Below are 20154 nucleotides of genomic sequence, written 5' to 3' on the forward strand. Positions count from 1 at the left end.
GCCTTGGTTACAGTTATATAGCCAAGTATCTCTATTATTTCAACATGACCTTAGCAATGGACATCTATAGCTATCTTATAGCTGTGTTTATTCTTTATCTGTAAATAAATAACACATACTCTTTGACTTAAATCAGGTAAGAAGACATTGTCAGTTCTAAACTATTAATTACTGGTTATTAAAATTATAAATCTGGAAACTTTATAGAAAACATAGGAAAAGATTATGATGTAATGTGGGGAAGAAGTAGAAAATACAATGGTTGTGCTATGAAAATATGTATTCATTTGGACAATGATGAAGAAAGATTTTTAAGAAACAAATACTTGATATTCTAAGCTTCAGGAATGCTTAGATTTTTACATCAGAATTTTCTTTAATATGATTGGCACATCATGACTTCTTTTAGAAAAATTAAAAGGTGGCTTCCGGAAATGTGAGAGTTTGCATTTAGCTCCTTCATTTAAAAAGGATCTGGAAAAACTGACAGGGGTAATAGATTGAAAACACTCTTTCCTTCTTCACCTCAATTCCAAAGATGAACAAGATAATTACCTACAGTAAAACAGCATTCAAAAGGGTTACATCTGGTTCTAGGTACGGCTGTATTTACCCTACTCGCGCTGATACATATGTGCAGGATAAATGGACAGTCATGTGTATGATGCATTTTGACTGTTTTCATGTGTGTTTCACTGTGAATCAGGTAGTGTATCTCCTAAGGTCAGTAAAGCTCCTCCAGCGGTGAGAAATCAGGCCCTTGAGAAGAGTGAGAGTCACATGACAGCTAGCTATCCAGTTAGCACGTTTGGTCTGAATGCACAGTAATCAAAAAGAGTCTATACCTTCACGCCGACCACCTTAGATCTCTGGCACAGTGTTTCCAGAGGGTAGAGAGAGTTGTTTTTTAGTTCTCCCAGACCATATACACTATTTTGCCCTAAGAGTGTTAACAAATGTTAACCCTTGGTTAATCAGTGAATTAAAACCAGGCATCCATTCCTAGAACATCTGGCTTAAAAAGAATGTTTTGGGGCCAGCCCAGTGGCTGGGTTCACGTGTTCCACTTTCACAGCCCAGGGTTCATGGGTTCAGATCCCAGGCACAGACCTACACACCTCTTGCCAAGCCATGCAGTGGTGGCATCCCACATACAAAATAGAGGAAGATTGGCACAGATGTTAGCTCAGGGCCAATCTTCCTCAAGCAAAAAGAGGGAGATTGACAACAGATGTTAGCTCAGGGCCAATCTTCCTCAAGCAAAAAGAGGGAGATTGACAACAGATGTTAGCTCAGGGCCTGTCTTCCTCACCAAAAGAAAGAGAAAAAGAAGAATGTTATAATTGAGGCAAGATGGGAAAAAAAAATCACAGATAGTCTATTATTATTCAAAACAATATTAATACTAATATCTGCTATTAGCTCTCAGCTAGTGAGTACTTGCCTCTGGTATCCCAAATTTGATTTCTACTCTGATCCCTTCAAATTGGTGACCTTTCAGCTTTTTCTTCCATTGTTCAACACTCCTTCATACCTCCACACTTGGCTGAATCTGTTGGTCTTCACACTCTTCTCTCCCTCTGTGAAGCCTCCTTACTACAGTCTTCAGCCTCATGACAATGGCCTGGCCTCTATCCAAAAATGAGGAGAGGTCTTTAAACAGCAGTACAACCATGGGGGATAATATTGGGAAAGCAACTAGCTTATGAATGGCAGAGCCAGAAGGTGAACCCAGAACTCCAGCACTCCAGCCCCTGAATCACCCACTCTTACTATTGCTTCACTTCTCCTCCGCTTCCTTGCCCTAAATATTTCTGCCTCTGCATTATCATTTCCCAATCTCATTCTGTTAATAAAAGGATTTTTCCACATTCTGCCTGCCCAAGTAAGCTGTAGAGAGAGATCACCAGGAGGATAGGTCACAGGTAATCAGAACGACCAGACCGTTGTCCTCAGTGGACTAGTTTCCTAGGACCTGGCTAAGACATTGGAATTTAGATAGTGGATAAAAGACCACTGAGGGGTCCCTTGGACCATTAGAAACATGTATTTCATTTGCAATGAAATAGCATTACAGATTAAATCAATAGATTGCACATGAATATCAAGAATTCTGCAAATAACTAGTCTCTCAAGAAACATCAAGATTACCAGTTGCCATCACAGAGATGATGGGGACTTGGATTTTCCCAGGGCACCATCTTGTACTCTGGGTACCATCCCTTCCTCTCCTCTTCATCCGAGTCTCTACTTTTCACCCAGGATCACCTGTCTTGTCTTTTCTCTAAGCTTGTGATTTCATCATTTTCCTCTACTTTTTAAAAACAACTCATTATTTTTGTTTGTTATAAAAGAAATGAACAATCTATGTAGAGTATCATCTGTCATTACTCCAGAGTTGAGCTGTCTTCTTTACTCTCACTAGCTAGACAGAGAGTTGGACATTGGTACATGCCAAAAAAACCATAGGGGTATCTCAGAAGTCAAAAAGTCACAGTTGCTTTCTGGACTTAAATCTCACAATGTTGCTGTGGGGGCGGGGGGTGGGGCGGCTATGACTGGGTGCCCCTGGAGTTTTTAACTCTCAGAGTTGTCCTCACTGAGCCTCCAGCCATCCATCAATTACAGCTCAGGATTTTTCTTTCTCTCACTGGTTCCTGCTGCTGTTTCCGCGCCTCTTGAGTCTCTCCTTAAGGAAGCCCTTGCCTCCTGTATTCCCCCTTATGTCTCTCATGTCTTGGGAGCAACAATTTTCCCTAAGTCCTCCCTTCTTGTGGATTCAAGAAGAGTTGTTGATTTTTTCAGCCAGTTTTTCAGTAAGGTCAGCTCTTTATTTGTTGTTACGACATAGTGATGACATACAAGCTCTTTACGGGCAGAACCGGACACCGGAAGTCCACAGGTACTTCCTCTGTAATTATATCAATAATCTTTAGGTAAAATGGACTGTGATCTCATCATTTTTACCCTTTTCTGCCATCTTCTCTCCCACTAAATTCACACTTTCAGGGACAGCACTTCTCTTCAGTGAAATATTTGACTTAGAAATGAACTTTATTTTTAAATATATCTTTGTCAACCACTGCATTCTTTGATGTTTCTATTTTTCAGTGGGAAAACACTAGAATTTTTAGTATTTTTTTATCTGCCAAACTCAACAGACCTCAAAACAGAGCATTTCATGAAGAATTCAACTAATGGGCAAACATGTTACAATAATTACTCTATGCATAGCAAATGAACATTGCTCTTAAGTATATAGACTTCATAAGCTATCATGGCTCATGTTGTTTAGTGTATCTTGAGGCATATTATTAACACTGGGATATTTGGTTAGCATTAAACATTTGTTTTACCTATAATGACCTCAAAATGCCCAGTATGGAACCAACACTTCACAGCTTCTTTACATGATGTTGTATTTACAAAAGGATATCGCTCATATTTAAATATTTATAGAAGACTTTAAATTAGTGTTTATAACTTCAGAATGTTAAAATAGAGAAATTTTCGATAAACATACTCATGTATGCCATTGGAGAAATCCTTAAATTCCCAAACAGAGCATACATGTCTTCATCTTTAAAACACTCTAAGTGCAATTGTTAGTTTTATTCTCATTAAGGTTGTGGCTTCCTCTGAGAGAAGAGTTTCATTTTCTTTTACCAAACAGTTCTTTCCCATGGCCTGGGAGTTAAGGAGCCTAGTTTTGGCCTCAGTCATGTAAAAACTCATGGTGTAAGAAGTCACAGTAGACTGGGGACCTCAGTTGCCTTCCCTGTAGATTGTGGAGAATGATCTAGATGATTTCTATGTATTTCTGGAGATTCAATTGATTCTTTCCTGGATTCTGTCTGCCACAGCAGTAATATTAGTGGGCCACTCTTTTCTTCCCTTGGAGCAGATTTTTGAAAGAATTCCTTCACCAATAAATAATCAAGATGGTTTGCTGTAGCTGTTACAATAAGTTGCTCTTACCTCAAATGCTTTTTAAAAAAAAATAATGTAAGTACATTTACCACATGATCCAGTAATCTCACTCTAGAGATACGAAAATTTATGCTCACAAACTAACATATATGTGAATGTTTATAGCAGTTCTATTCATAAGTGCTAGAAATTTGGGAAAGAAACCCAAATATTCATCCACTGGTGAATGGATAAACAAACTGAATTCCACACGATGGAAAACTACTCAATAAACTAGTGATATACACAACAACTTGAGTGAATCTCAAAGACATTATGCTCAGTGAAAGAAGCCAGTCTCAAAAGATGATACACCTTATGATTCCATTTCGATTAGACACTCTGCAAAAGGAAAAACCATAGTGATGGAAAACAGATCAGTGGTTGCCAGGGCTTGGGGGTGGGGGAGGGTTTGACTACAAAGGGAGAACACCACGGAGCTTTTGGGGTGATAGAACTGTCTGTATCCTGATATGGTGAGAGATACACAGGTTTATACATGTGTTAAAATCCATAGAACTGCACAGTAAAAGTCAATTTTACTGTATACTTATTTAAAAATGAAATTAAATCAAGCAAGGTATAAATGAATAAATAAATAATGATATTAAGATAAATTAGCAGATCATGATTTACCATTGATTCAGAAATAACCTCAAGACTGGTAAATATAATGATTATGATCTCAGTTTTAGAGACTGTCATTAGAATATTTTTCTGCTACTTAATAGTTTTGCGATGTTGGGAGAGACACTGAACTGTGCTGAGACTCAAGTCTTCATCTACTAAGTGTGGATGGTAATAATTCCTACCTCAAAGCATTGTAAGGGTAAATGTTAATGCATAGTACTTAACTATTAATACTTTTACTAATACTGTTAATATTATGGTGGAAATAGTTGTATACATTTCTCTAGTGCTTTTCTGATAAGGAAAATCTGGCTATTACCCCCCTAACCCCCACCCAACACAGATGTACAACCACCACCATCAAACCCATCACCATTGTCATACACAACACATTAGGGCCACTCCAGATGCTCAAATCTCTAGAGAAATAAAATGTTAACTACTGCTATGCAACATACTGAGAACTTCTGTCTTAAGAATGTAGCCAATAATCCTAATATATTTTGGAAGTAAAAAAAAAATGCAGTTTGAATGAATAAAAGATCCCCATCTTCTCTTGAATGAATAAAAGAATCCCCATCTTCTCTTCTTTCTTGATCAATTCCCATGTCTTGTTGAATTTCTTGGGAATTTTGGTTCCAAATGGTAATCTATTTTCATTTGTTTAATAATCTTTTCTTAACAACAGCCTTAAGATGTACAACCTTATCAACCATTCGTGGAAATTAATTACAACAGACTATAAATAAATGTTGCTGAGTCATTTTTAATCAACTATGTTTCTTTATTCGTTTCTTCTCACTTGGATCTTTTATTCATTCAAATGCAGTTGGTGAAGCAGTAACTATTTAGAAATCCAACATCTTCACTCCCAAAAGCAAGACATTAGGGTCTCTGTCCTTGACTTGCCTTTTTCCCTTCGCAATCACTCTCTTAATGCTCTCATCTAATCTGTCAGTTTCGGTGATTGCATCTAGGCAGCAGACGACTGGCGAATCTATATTTACCATCTTGGTCTCTCTCCTGGGTTTCGAGATTGGATTTCTAACTCCTGTTGGAGTTACACTATCCGAATTGTGATCTCTGAGGCATTCTCTGAGGCTGAGCTTATTCCTTTTCCCTTGCAAAGCTTCCCCTTTTTCTAATTTCCCAATTCTGTTAATGGTGCCACCAGTTTCTATGGTAACTTGCCCAAATGCTTGGTGTCATTGTCTCTTTCCTTTACCTGGGACCATGAAGCAAATCTTTGCCCTACTACCTCTAATTTAAACTATAGCAATGGTCTCTCTATAGGTCTCCTCACCAATGCACCATACACTCAACTGCCATATTACTCCCAAATACAGTCCCTGTATAACTTCTCTGTTTGATAAATAGATACATAAAACCTCCATTAATTCCATAAAGGAAGCATTCTAAACAACTTGGCATAATCTAGACTTCATCTTGATTCCTCACTATATCCCTTTAGCCAAGCAGGTAGTTCCGTACATCCATTTCACACTTTCTCAGTTTTGTGCCTTTGTTAACATTACTTGTTTTATAATATAATATATTTGTTAATATAATATTCCCTTTGTCTGGAATGGCCTGCACCTCTAGTGCCCTACATTGCTTTAATTCTGGCTTATAAGCCTTACCATGCTCCTCATATCGAGAGTGATTTTAGTCTCCTTTGAGCTGACATAGCACATTTGTTATTACACTTTTATGAAATGTATTACTTTCTGCCCTTCATTAAGAGTATTTATGGGTATATATTATATCCAGAGAGAGTGAAATATATGTCTAAGTCACAGTGCTGAAGTGACTAGACTTACACCTTGTATTATTAGTAGGTGCTCAATATGTATTTTCTACTGAAGAAAAATGAATGAGCTCTATTTCACCCAGACTAGCCAGGTCGTTTTTCCCTAGCTCCTCTCTACCCTCCAGCCCGGTGGCTCCACTGTGATTCCCTTCCTCGCTACCAGTGGCCAGAGTGGTCCAGGCAGATTTGATTGGCAGATAAATAGCACTCCCTAACATCTATTCTTTGAAAAGATAGTCAAAGCTAGCCTAATAAAGGGCTTTAGTTTAAGCCCCAATCACTAACCATCTTTTAGTGTTCCACGATGTTTCACTCAGTTACTCAGAGCCCAGATATGTGCGCCTTGTGATTACAATGTTTCCAGTACATAGTTATTTCACCTACAAAATGTGTTTTTGCCCTTAGAAACAGTGTTGTTCCTATAATGTGGAGGCAAGCCGAGGAATAGTTAATGACTAAAGTGTTTCTAGACTCAATTTGGCTATCTAGGGCTGATATCATTCCTTTGGGTCCCTGAATATGTATCCCAGTTCCTGGAATTTGGGTCTTTTTCCATGGCAGTGAGATTTTAGATCCTCTGTTACCAGCAGAGGCTTATAAGGAGGAAATGTAATAATTAACATATGTGCTCCTTAAATCTGAAGGTTTCCAGAATTCTGTAAATCAATAAATTTTTTTTTTGCTGCATTTATTTGGGTGTCCTGAACAGATCTGATATTTTTAAAAGATGCTTTACTTCATTTTCAATGTTCCTTATTCATAGACGCAGCCAGATTCCTAGATTTTAAGGTCCCTACCTCACCTCTTCACCTCCTAAATGGATGCTCAACAGATTTCGTGAAATGAAGAGTTCAGGTTTATGTATATTTTGAGTCAGAGTCTGGGATTATTCTTTTGCTGAACCACAAATAACTCATTTACGTACACACCACAAAGCCCCTGCACGGCTGAGTATATTGTTAAATTCAGCGTTCTTACCACCGGTCCAGCCGCCACACAGCAATAAAAGTATCAGCTCTAATACTCAAAGTTATGTTTAATATGCACTGTAAGAATTATGCAAGATGAATCCCTTTCTAACAAAAATCTATGTAAGCTTCAGGGGCACTCAGCCTCCCCACAGCTTATGAATGTTAGCAGCACAATGAGCCAGCTCATCCAAGAGAAATATCAGGGAAAGAGGAGTAATTGTTGTGCGCTGGTGAGCAATAAAGTTGATGGAGTGAGGCGAGGAGCTCAATACTCACCCCACCCACTGAGACTTCTGCCTCGCTGCCGCCTCCTTCCTTCTCACTCGTTTCCATCATCCGCACCCTAAAGCTTCACTGTCCGTGGGAGTCATTTCACCTTTCCTGGGGGAAGCAGATCCATCTCTGAGCTATTTTATGTTATATTTCTCTTTTAATGAATACCACACACACGACTCTTGAATGTGCGTGGTACTAGCAATGAGTAATTAAGTCTTGTGGGAAGGAAAGCTCGGGTGGAGGTGGAGTAAATAGATCCATCAGAGAAACAATGCTGTTGGTTTCAGTCGAGTTTTCTTGTGAGCAGCAGAGCGGTGTGGTCGCCTGGAGTTGAATCTCCTCCACTCTGGTCTAGGTTGTCTCATGCACAAATTGTCTAACCTTGCAGGTGTCACTCTTACTGTCCCAAGTACCAGTTGTCTCACCGGCAGAATGGAGGCAATATTTTCTGTCCACCTCACAGGGTGATCGAAACTGACAACTATGATAAAAAAGTAAGGTGTCACTATGATTGAGTTAGCTTTAAAATGCCCCCTCTTTCTTCTTTTTAATGTTTTGGTTTAAGGTCCCTTTGCTCAACACCTGGCCTAAATGTGCCACACAGGGAGCGCCTGAATTTGAACTTGCATCATCCTAACAGATGTTTTTCTTGGAATCGAGCCATCGATAAAACTTAATTCCTTTCAACAAGCCTTTATTGAGCCTTTATGTGCTGAGTACCTATTCAATCATTAAAATGCTGGCTGACTAAAGGCAACATTTTATTTTTCTCTGTCGGGAATTCCCTAAAATCTGGAAAATGTTTCCAGCGTTAAGAGTGAACATAAAAGAAGCATTGCTAAGAGGCTTCTTTTCACAGCACAACTTATTAAAAGAGCATTTGGATCCATGCGCCACTCTACACTGAGCTCAGTCCCTTTTGGAAGCCAAAGTAATTTCATTTTGACCATAAAGGAGCAGTAAGGCAGCTTCTATTGCGCCGTTCTTCAGAGTCACCGGTATTTTACTTCACTAGAGTAAATGTCTATGTGTTTGAAAGGTAAATGAATTTATTGATAGGGATACATCTGAACTTCAGAAACAGAGCTGGTAGGGGTGGAAGAGAGGAGAAGTAACAGTAAAAATATTTTATCTTCCTAAGCACAAAGCTTTTGTCCAAATTTATACCTTAACAACTATTTGCCAGATAATCAGCTGACATGGAGTTTATTAAGATGGTGATATAAAAGATTTCAGAGGAAATGATGGAAAAATAAGACCAGGTTTATTTGGAAATATGGCTATTTCTATTCCAGGAACCCCTTGAATCGCTGCTGCAAGAGAGGAATACAACCTTGATCTTCCAAAACTAAAAGGAAGTTAGCAATGACGGTTAGTGATGAATAGAATGTGCTCTTTCCTGTGTACAAAGACAGTGGTTCAGGATGTGCGTTTGGGAATCAGAATGCCTGGTTTAAACACCAATGGCTACCATTTCTTAACAGTACAAATCTGTGAAAGTTACTTAATTTCCCAGTGCCTCAGTTTTCTCATCTATGAAGTGGGGATAATAATAACCTTGTAGGGTGCTTAAATGACTTATTTAAAGAAGATAATGCACATAAAAAACTTAATTCTTGGCATATGATAAATGCTTAGTATTCTTGGCATATGATAAATGCTTAGTACTTGTTAACTACTGTCATTTTATACAAATGTTTTAAGAAACAAGTTTCAATATCAGACACCTAGCCATTTATGAATCAAGTACCATTTGCCAGACTTTCTATTGCTTAGTTCAAATACTCTGTAATTTACAGGTCAAACCATAGATCTATATTCAGTAAAACATTGCCCAGGGAGCTATTGCAAGAGTTTTACAAGAGTTTTCTCGTCACTCCTGAATTCCTCAATGATGTTCCTTCTTTCTTTCTTCCTTTCTCCCTCCCTCCCTCCTTTACTTCCTCTCTAAACTGGTCCTCTTGTTTTAGATTATCTAGACAAGACATTTTCACAGAACCATCAAATTTATTTAAAGATAATTTTGATCTGTTAGTTTTAATAGACTTGAAGTACTTAAATGGTAAATGTTAAAATAACTACATATAATTGCCAAAAATTAATCTGCTTTTCTCTTATTATCAAATCTTATTTTCAAAAATTTTTGGTAAAAAAATAATATCCATTCCATCAGATTTGACAACTTTGATGACCTTATTCCATAGTTAAAACTTTTTTTCCCCTGGAAATACTTTTACGTGTGTGCATTTGTTATTTTGGTTATATAATTGTTCCCTTCCTCTGGAGACTATAGATTCATAGTTATTTCTCTGTTGTTAATTAAAAATAAACCCTTTCATTTATATCATATATGTAAGAAGAGTAATTATAAAAAATTCACATAACCAATTAGTAGAATCACATAGACCAAAAAAAGTCCAGTTTATCTTCCCCTTTAAAAAAATATTCATGACTTCAAAAAAGAAAGGCTATCATTATTTCTCAAAAGCATTTGCTCATTTTCCTCTTAGAAAGTTACAAGGTTATGAATTATTATAATATATGGAATTACATATTTGAAAGGTTCAGAAACAGAACAAGGATTTGAGTATAGAGCAATTTTTAAATTACTATGCAGGATGTTTTTTCCAAAATTTAATTTTTAGAGCCTTTTTACATACGTCAGTGTGCACAAACAGAAAAAAATAACACGTTTCTAGTATTTTGCATGGAAAAGGTGAGTGTGAGGTGCCATATGATACTAAAAGAAATCTTGAAAAACATCTTGACCTGGAGGAGTGCAGACATGATTTACAGGCTGTGAAACACAAATTGCCACTAAACCTCCTTCCTCTTCAGGCTCTGCTGAGTTAGAACAAGGATTCCAAGCTCTCAGCTTGGCCCCCCCCTCCTCAACCCCCTCGCTCTCTGACTTTACTAACATCACTCCCTCTCACTCCCTCATTTCCTTTTCTCACCCTTCTTAAAAAGATTTAGTAGAGTTTAAGGCAAGAATGCAGCCATCCAGATTTTAAAAATCAGGGCTAACCTCATCCAGGGTTGGGGACATGGGGTGGTTACCTTTCCTGCAGAGCCCGAGGTGGTTTAAGTATTTCCGCAGAGGTTTAATGAGCACATATCCAGGGTAATATTTGTGGGAGTACCTAGAAAATTCCAGGTCTAGTGAGAAATCAGTCCATGGAAACATCTGATCTTAGGCATCCTTCCAGTCAGTATGTTCTCACAGGTATGGCAGAAATAGGATTCGAGGGGGAGGGTTAGGACTTCCTGAGAAGAGGAGACCCAGTTGTTACTTTCTAATTGATTACAAGTAGGCAAGTTGGCCTTCTGAAGAAAGTCTCTTTGACTTGACACTTTGTTTCTAGAGATAGACGCTGCAAGAGGAGTTGTAAATGCTGGCCTGATTTGATCAAGGAGCATTTGATAACCATCTGTTCTGTGCAAAGAATGAGCTGAACTGTAGTGGGTGAGAAAAACCCGGCAGTGTCTTCCAGGAACTTGAATAGTATGAGAAATCCAGCTGTGCACAGGTTGCTCATCTTTGTGTCACCACAGTAATTCACAGTGCCCAATAGAGGAGATCCACAATGAAAGGATTTATTGAATGAATGAATAAGTGAATGTATACAAAAAGCCATGGTTTAAGGATAGCAGAGAATTAAAAGTCAATGACCGTAGAAGTGAAAATGGGGAGACAATTAATTCTTTATGTAATGAGAGGTTACTGGAACATCTCTAATGATAGGGTAAGCTTTTGAGATGAACTTTAAAGAAAGACTCCAATAGATAAAAAAGGAGGAAGGAAGCCGTTTTTATACAAAGTGACAGATATGAGTAAAGGTATAGAAGATTTCAAAGAAGAAGCATGTTGTTTGAAATGATTAGAGCACAGAGTTGGCAGTGAGGAATCGGGCTGGAAAGAGAGACTGGGTCCTGATTGTAGAAGTCCTTCCCTAAAATGTTAGTAGATTTGGAATTTTTTCTAATGGCCATAGGAGCCAATAAATACTACTGAGACATGGAGCAAGGAGACCAATGAGGGATATTTTCATGATCCAACTTAGAAAAGACAAGGTCCTTGAAGGAAGGGAGTGAAATAAGGAGAGAATTTGGCAGAATAATTGACAGGCCCTGATAACCTTTTAAATGCATGTTGTGGGGAAAGTAATCTTGAGAAGAAAAAGAAATAAATTCTTGCGTAAGGTTTCCAGTCTCAGTGTCTAGTAAGATTTTAATAAAAATCTTTTTACACCTTGCTGAATTATATATGTATTTTACAATTTTTATTATATATATAATACTATATCAACCATTATAGGAAATTATTATTACTTATATTTCCCTTTTAGATGATATATCTAAGATTCTGAGAGTTCCAACAACTTCCCAAAGACATAGCCAGTAAATTTGGGGAATTAAATTTCAACTCCATTTGAAGATCATGTGAAATCACCCCCTGGGAGATGATATAAGTGAGATATGAAACCTAGGATGGGGAGAAAGTTGTGGGGAGAGCAGTTATGTTGTCAGTATTTTACATAGAGAATTTAAGTCACCAACTGTACATTGACATGGAGCTCTCTGGCGTATAATTAGAAATTCAGTGCAGAAAATCTTGAGAGAGATTAGGATGCACATTTTTGAGTCTTCTACTTAGCAATGTGAAAGTTGAATCTCTAAGTACTGTTAAAATTACTCAGGAAGAAAGTATGGCTTAAGAAAATTGGTGCAGATGCTTTCAGTTAAGGTACCAACAAAGAAGAGAATACAATTAAAGAGAATGAAGAATAATCAGAAAAGTACCAGATGAAACAGAGAGTGTAATGTCATATAAGGCAAGAGTTTCCAGGAAGGACCATATGCTTAACAGTGTCAAATGCTACAGGAGGTCAAGTACGATTTTAAACTCAAGTGAGGTTGCTAATTTAACAATTAGTAGGTCATTGAAGAGATTTGTGAGTGCTGATTCTACGGAATGGTGGGATAGAAGCTGAATTTCAGTAAGTTAGTAAGTAAATGGAAGATAAGGAATTGGAAAAGGCAAATGAGTACTACTCTTTAAAAATGAAAATTAAAAAAATAATACAGGGGCCGATGGCGTAGTGGTTAAGTGTGCGCGCTCCGCTGCTGGCGGCCCAGGTTCGGACCCCGGGTGCGCACCGATGCACCGCTTGTCAGACCACGCTGTGACGGTGTCCCACGTAAAGTAGAAGAAGATGGGCATGGATGTTAGCCCAGGGCCAGTCTTTCCCAGCAAAAAGAGGAGGACATGGATGTTAGCTCATGGCTGATCTTCCTCACACACATAAAAAATAATAATATGTGAAATGTGCTTTTTGAAAATGTTACAATACAGATTTAAATAAAATAAATCTTAAAAATCTCCATTCACCACTCGTTCAATTCCACTTACTTCCCCATGGTTACTGCTTAATAATAGATTGTGAAACTTTCAGAATAGTTTAATGCATTCTTATGCCTATACGTAGGTAAATGAATACCCACATATATGTGTATACATATTTAAGGGTGTGCATGCATACTCTGGCAAAGAGCTAATGCTCACCAAATATTCACGGGCTGCTCTACATTTTCCCTTTCTTTGTAATTAGATTGGGGTCATGTAAATAGTTTTGACCAAAGGATTAAATCCCTTCCAAGATGATAAAATTAAGAACCACTACAAGTCCTCTACCTTTCACATCCCCTGAAACCTGGAGTCTTGCCCAAGAAATTGAATTTGGGGCAAGAAGAAAAGACCAAGCATCCTTTTCTGCCAAGAGACAGCAGAGATATAGGGAACTCTGGAATAGCAGCTTCAGAATCCCAAATCTAAAGGATTTCCAAATATGTGATTTGTTGTTGGATTTTAGTTGATGAATTACTCTGAAGAAGACAATGTTTGAGGCTGCTGGCATCAGTAGCTGTCAGGCCAGAAAGGTCTGTAGGCATAGCTCCTTCATCCACAAACTTTAAGTTACATCAGACGATGATCATAGTGGGGTCACAGCCCATGGTAGGATGGTGGATACAGGTGTTGTGGGGAGAGAGATTTTAGAGACTGATGAACATGGACAGATCCTGAAATATTTGATATGGACACCAAGCACTTAAGTCTAATGTTCCCTTTCTCTTCTTTCTTCTGTACACTTTCTTTTCTTCAGACTATATATGAAGAAAGCCCATTTAGGCGTCAATTTTGAGTTAACATCTTAGAAAACACGAGGTAAACTTTCTTTTTAGAGAAAGCATGTCCTCCATGTGAGAGGCAGCAGCAGGAAGAACCAGGCACAGGTGGGAAGCGTAAGGCTAATATGGCACCAGTGAGCAGCGGGTATGTTATGTACTCTGAGCACATAAGGATATTTTGAAACCAAAAATCCAAAATTAAAAAACCTAAGGGAGTTTCAGTTCTGTGCTTTTTCTTTGGATTGTTGTTAGTTTTTTTCCCCATTTTTTTCACCCCACATGGTGGTCAGCGTTTTTGCACAGGAAGAGGTAGCATCAGATTATCGAGATCAGACTGTTGAGGAGGTGTATTCTGATGTTCTGGACTGGAGCCAAGGAAATTGGGTCATTCTTGAAAGGTAACTGAGGCTATTCTTGGCCTCAGGCTTACATAAACAGTCAGTGTGTGTGCAAACAGGTAGCTGGACTGTTTTCTGAACCACTGAGTAGGATAATAATAACAATAGTAATTGCTACCATTTATTGAATTCTAACTATGAAACATGCAATTAAAATTATTTGTATTGTTTCATATTCAATGTAAGTTTATAAGTTAGAAATTTTTATCCACATTTTATAGTTAAAGAAACTGTAGCTTTAGAGAATTCAAGCAACTCACCCAATGCCGTAGTGACTAAGTGTGGCAAAGCTTAGATTTTAATCACAGTTCAGATCTGTCAGGCTCTGAGCCCCAGTTCTTTATACCGCACCATGCAGGCAGAACTATAATGCTTGTCCTTCCAAAAAGGAGAGGCTGGGGGCTGGCCCGCTGGGGTAGCAGTTAAGTTCTCACATTCTGCTGCGGCAGCCCAAGGTTTGCTGGTTCGGATCCTGGGCACGGACCTACTCACTGCTCATCAAGCCATACTGAGGCAGCATCACACATAGAAGAGCTACAACTCTACAACTATGATATACAACTATGTACTGGGGCTTTGGGGAGACAAAAAAAAAAAAAAGAGGAAGATTGGCAACAGATGTTAGTGCAGGGCCAATCTCCCTAAAAAAAAAAGTGACCTAGAGAATTGCTGTAAACAAAAAGGAAAGGCTGGAGCTCACATGGACAAAGGCAGAATTCTCTCCCTTTTTCTCCAACATAACTGATGCCCAGAGGCCCATATCCCCACGGGACCCGAGCTATTCGCTTCTCCTTTTAGTGCCAGCTCCTCACCTCTTCTTCAGCATCTCATACCCTCCATGAGAGCAGTTTAATGGGCTACCATGCAACCATCAAGAAATGAGATCTTGTCAAAAGTTGTGGGAGGTACACAAGCTGTTCTGTTTTCTCTGTAGGAAGGAGGGCACTGATCCCTGGGAAGATTAAAAGGATAAATGGAAGATTGGTAAAGGAATCAGGGGTGGTGGGGAGAGGAGACTTGTGAATAAGCAGGAACGCATGAGTGGTCCCAGAATGCAATTAAACATGAAGAGCTCTTTGGGAACTGATGCATGGAACAAGATTCTACAGAGTAGAGTGCCAAGTTCATTTTAGATGTCTGGATACAGATGATAGCACCTAATTGCTATCTTGATAAAACACGACTCCACATTAACATTTTGACTATTTAAACTATTTAAAGTACTGATTCTGGGTAACCACTAATCATTTATTGTATTCTCCTTCGTTCATCCCAAGCCAAATTATTAAATTGAAAATAAAAAAGACGATGCCTGAAAATGTATGTCAATGAATTGCTATATTATATAATACATTATGCTTCTGAGATTTGTAATAAAATTATATTACACTAGGAAATTTAACATATGCTTATACACAACTGACAAACACAGTTAATGCAAGATGCTAGGTAAGAAACTTTTACTCTCTGTAAATCCTTTACAATGAATTAAAACTTCAGAACCAATTAGGTGTGGTTGATATTTGCATTTTAAGGATTTTTCAAAGATTAGAGACATTTAAGCCCAGCAAGTATATCAAAATGACAGGCTTACCCTAACTTAAACCATCTTGCCCATTTGCAATAAAATCTCCATCATCCTGGGCCTAGAAAATGTGTTGAGCCTATAGACTAAACATTCACCAGTTGTATGCACTCAGCAGTTTTATGACTTTTTGGGTGCCTTTGTGGAATCATCCTGGAATCAATTTATCTTCATGCTTCAAAGACTCCTAATTCAGAAGTACTCCAAATGTTTGGGACTATTTTAAGATTATTTTTCTTCTGGAAGTTTAAACGTAAACTAAAAAGAATGCTTTCCTGATAATTTTATACTGTTTTAACTAACTGTTAAAGTTCACCTTATGTTCAAACTATCACTTTCGGGCTTAAATGCATTTTTACTTCTGTGATTATTCTATTTTTGAAAACCTACCCTCTTAATAGTACTTATTTTCCAGCTCTTTCTCCTACATGCCATAATAGGTATAGTCAAGCAGTTAGATTGAATTTTCCATTGGTTCCCATTATACAAAAGGAGATCTGCTTTTGTCTTGTTCCAAAGAGAAGAGAAATAAAGAGTAGACCTGAAAATTTAGGTGCGGTAGAGATATTTCAGTAGTGATGATTTTTTTTTTTTTAACACTAGAGCTGCTATTCTGGCTTATGTCCAGTAAATCATTCTTCATTGTCTTTTGCCACATTTTGCCTCTCCAGCATCTTTCTCTTTACTGATATTCACTACTTTTTCTGGACCATAAGAATGTCTCCCTTGACTTTTACACGAGTAACTGTGAGTATTTTGCTCCTCCTTTCTCATTTTTTGGGAGACATTCTCTATTACAATGTCTAACAGAGTTTAGCTACCCTACAATCAGTTGGGTCATTTATCTAGTTGATCCAGTTTGAAAATCTTATTTAAAATTTTAAATTATATAGGTTAAATTAATTTTCCTCTACTATATCAGAATTTTGAAACTCTTTTTTTTTTTTTTTGTGAGGAAGACCAGCCCTGTGCTAACATCTGCCAATCCCCCTCTTTTTGCTGAGGAAGACTGGCCATGGGCTAACATCTGTGCCCATCTTCCTCCACTTTATATGGGACACCGCCACAGCATGGCTCCACCAACGGTGTGTCAGTGCGTGCCCGGGACCCAAACCTGCCAACCCTGGGCCGCCCCAGCGGGGCGCCCGCACTTAACCGCTTGTGCCACCGGGCCGGCCCCATGAATTTTGAAACTCTTAAAGCCACAATTTCTTAGACTGAGGGATACCTGCATCTTTCTTCCTTTTTCTCCTCTCCCTCCTCTCCTTCTTTCTCCTCCTTCCCATGAAGTGTTCTGTATTTTTGAGTGAGTACCAACCACGAAGCATTTTGTTGTGCAAGATGAACTGAAGTTGTTTTTCTCCTGATTAAAATATTTATTAAAAGCTGTGTTGCAAGAATTATATTGTAGATAGATAAAAAGGCTGGTGTTCATTTTAGATGAAAATTGAGGATTGTGAAGGAACAGGTTTTTTTCTTGGACGTAACTATCTACAGCATTTGCAGGGGTGTCAAAACAGAGAAGGTGCCAGCAAAAGAGTAGAAAAGGCACTAGAAAAGAGTGTGGTCTGTTTGTTTCTTAGAGACCCAGGGGAGTGGCAGCCTGTCTGTGAAACCAAGCTGAACTAAATATTAGCTTTATTCCATTTCTTTGTCCCAACATAGCCTCCTGTTAGTATCTCGGGCACTGAATAGGGTTAGGGTCTTCAGTATAGGTATATGGGAGTGATGGGGGAAGGGAGGGAAAAGATTTATTTATTTAATAACTTTTTGGTTAAACTATGAAAGTAAACAATATTTTTTATGCATCACTGCACCCAGAATTAACTATCATTAACAGTGAGAGGTGCAAATAGATACATGGATATATATAATGTATATATCCATTTATATACATTATGTATTATATATACATAATATATATAATGTATATTACAGAATCTAAAAGGAATTGTATTAAGTAATGTATACTTCAGTTTTTAACAAAATTGTATAAATTGTATATGTAAAGTACATTTTAACTTACGTTTAGTAATACATTAATATTTATGAGGTCAAAATTTTTAATGTATTCCATCATATGGGTACTCTGCAATGTCTCTAAGCCTTTTTTGTTGGCCATTTAGTAGGTTTCTATTATTTTCAATATTACACAAATCTTTAATGAGGATTGTTGTACAAAAAGGTTGTAAACTTGACCCAAATTTCCATGGGATAAATTTCTAGAAGCAGAATTACTAGATGATGTGAATTTTTACATTGCCAAATCACCTTCCAAAAATTTGTAAAATAATTTACTTCCCACAAACATTTTAGAATTTCTCTTACCATTCATTTGTAACAATATGTTAAAAAATATAATCTAGTTTCACTTGAGATTAGAAAAAGTCTATATATTTTTCAATTTGCAGTCATCTGATTTCTAGTGAAATTAGGCATTTATATTTTTTGCCATTATATATATTTTTAATTTTCTATATGGATATCTTTTATGACATATAAGAACCTTTTATACAATAAGGTCATTATCCCTTTCTGATCATGTATGTTGCAAACGTTTTTCAGGTTTTATACTGCTTTTTAAATTTTATTCATTGTATACATCTCTCCAAAATGTTTTATGTCTTTATTATTAAATTTATTAATATTTTCTTTCAAGTCTTCTATCTTTAATGTTTCAAAAATCTTCCTGGAATGATTATTTAGAACCTAATTTTCATTATATTTTAAAGACTTATATATACAGTCATGGTCCATGTAACAACATTTCAGTCAGCTATGGACCACATATACAATGGCGGTCCCATAAGATTAGTACCTTATAGCCTAGGTGTGTAGTAGGCTGTACCATCTAGGTTTGTGTAAATACATTTTATGATGTTCAAACAATGATGAAATCACCTAAAGATGAATTCCTCAGACCGTATCCCCATCAAATAACTTATGACTGTATTGGAATGGGATAAATTATTGCCAAGAGATCACCACTTCATTTCCTAAGAAAAAGCACATTCTATTTTCTATACTCATTTTAGTTCAGCAATAATATCTGTGAAAACCCAGTAAAAAATTACCCCTTTGCCTACCAAAGGGCAACATTTGGTTCAGGAAGAAACGTCCTTACTCATTTACTTAAATGTGAGTATAGGTTTGTGAATATGAAATGTTGCAACATTTCAGTAGAATATTTTAGGGAAATGTGTTTTAAGAAGACTGGGTCACTTAGAAAAGGTTTTGGGGGCATGCTGGATTGCTGTCATATAGACCATACATGGTCTTTAGAGCAACTCTGAACTCTTTTTACATTCGATGAGACACCGTGTGTGGTGACTGAGCCAGGTCTGAAGGATGGTTCCAACACTCCACAGAAGGGCTGGAGAATTAAACAACATGAGTAAGGGTATAGGGGTCTTTTGCAAGTAGCTAATGTTAAAAAAACCCAGAGCATAGAGAGGGGAAAGGAGAAGGTTGGAGAACTCAGCAGCACTTTGAAAAGGTGCCACCATAAGAACAGACGTGTTTCTGTCTTAACAGCTCTACGGACACTCTCCCCACCTGCCTCTCTTCACCTCCTCTCCTCTGCTCTCCACTCTACCTTTGATATTTAATTCAGACAGACGATTCGGAGCGATATGAGGTAGTTTTTTTTTTTCAACTCATAATGTGATTTGGGACATTATTTCAAAACATGATACTTCACAAACAGGTTTTGTGAAGTAGGTGCGATGAAAAATAAGTAAAATGACCAGATTTTCACAGGGAAGAAAGGGAAGATATGGGCCCAGAAGAAACTAGCTCTTGATTTGTCACTTTGCCCTAATTCTGTAGGCCAGCTACAACTTCTCAACATTCTTGACTTTGACAAATCCACCAGCAATTAGGCATATGCCTACACAAGGTGGGGGAAATAGTAACGAGAAACACTAGTGTCAGAAGTCTTCTCCTGATGTATGCCATGCAACCTCAGGACTGCTTACTCAAAAAATGAAAATGAATAAATCAAATGGTCACTTCAAGATTTTTCAGCTTATGCAATTTATGATTCTATAGCATCAACATTAAAATGCTAAGGAAAAGGGACAGTCCTTTGATAGAAGGATTCTCTACTCAGTAATAGGATAATGCTGTCTTCTGGCTTTGTATCAGCCATATGAACAAATTCTAAATACACCACATTTGAGCAGATGAATGTCTGATGAATTTAGAGCTAGGTCTCTTTAGGGTCAAAAGAGCACTGGCAGTCACATGAGGCCCCAGTGACTCCCTGGATGTCAGGTGGGATCCATTTGGCTGCAACCAATCAGAATCCATGGTGCATTTATTATT

The sequence above is a fragment of the Ceratotherium simum genome, chromosome 37 (genome assembly GCF_057802395.1).
Source record: "Ceratotherium simum simum isolate JZ-2026a chromosome 37, ASM5780239v1, whole genome shotgun sequence".
NCBI classification, from domain to species: Eukaryota; Metazoa; Chordata; class Mammalia; order Perissodactyla; family Rhinocerotidae; genus Ceratotherium; species Ceratotherium simum.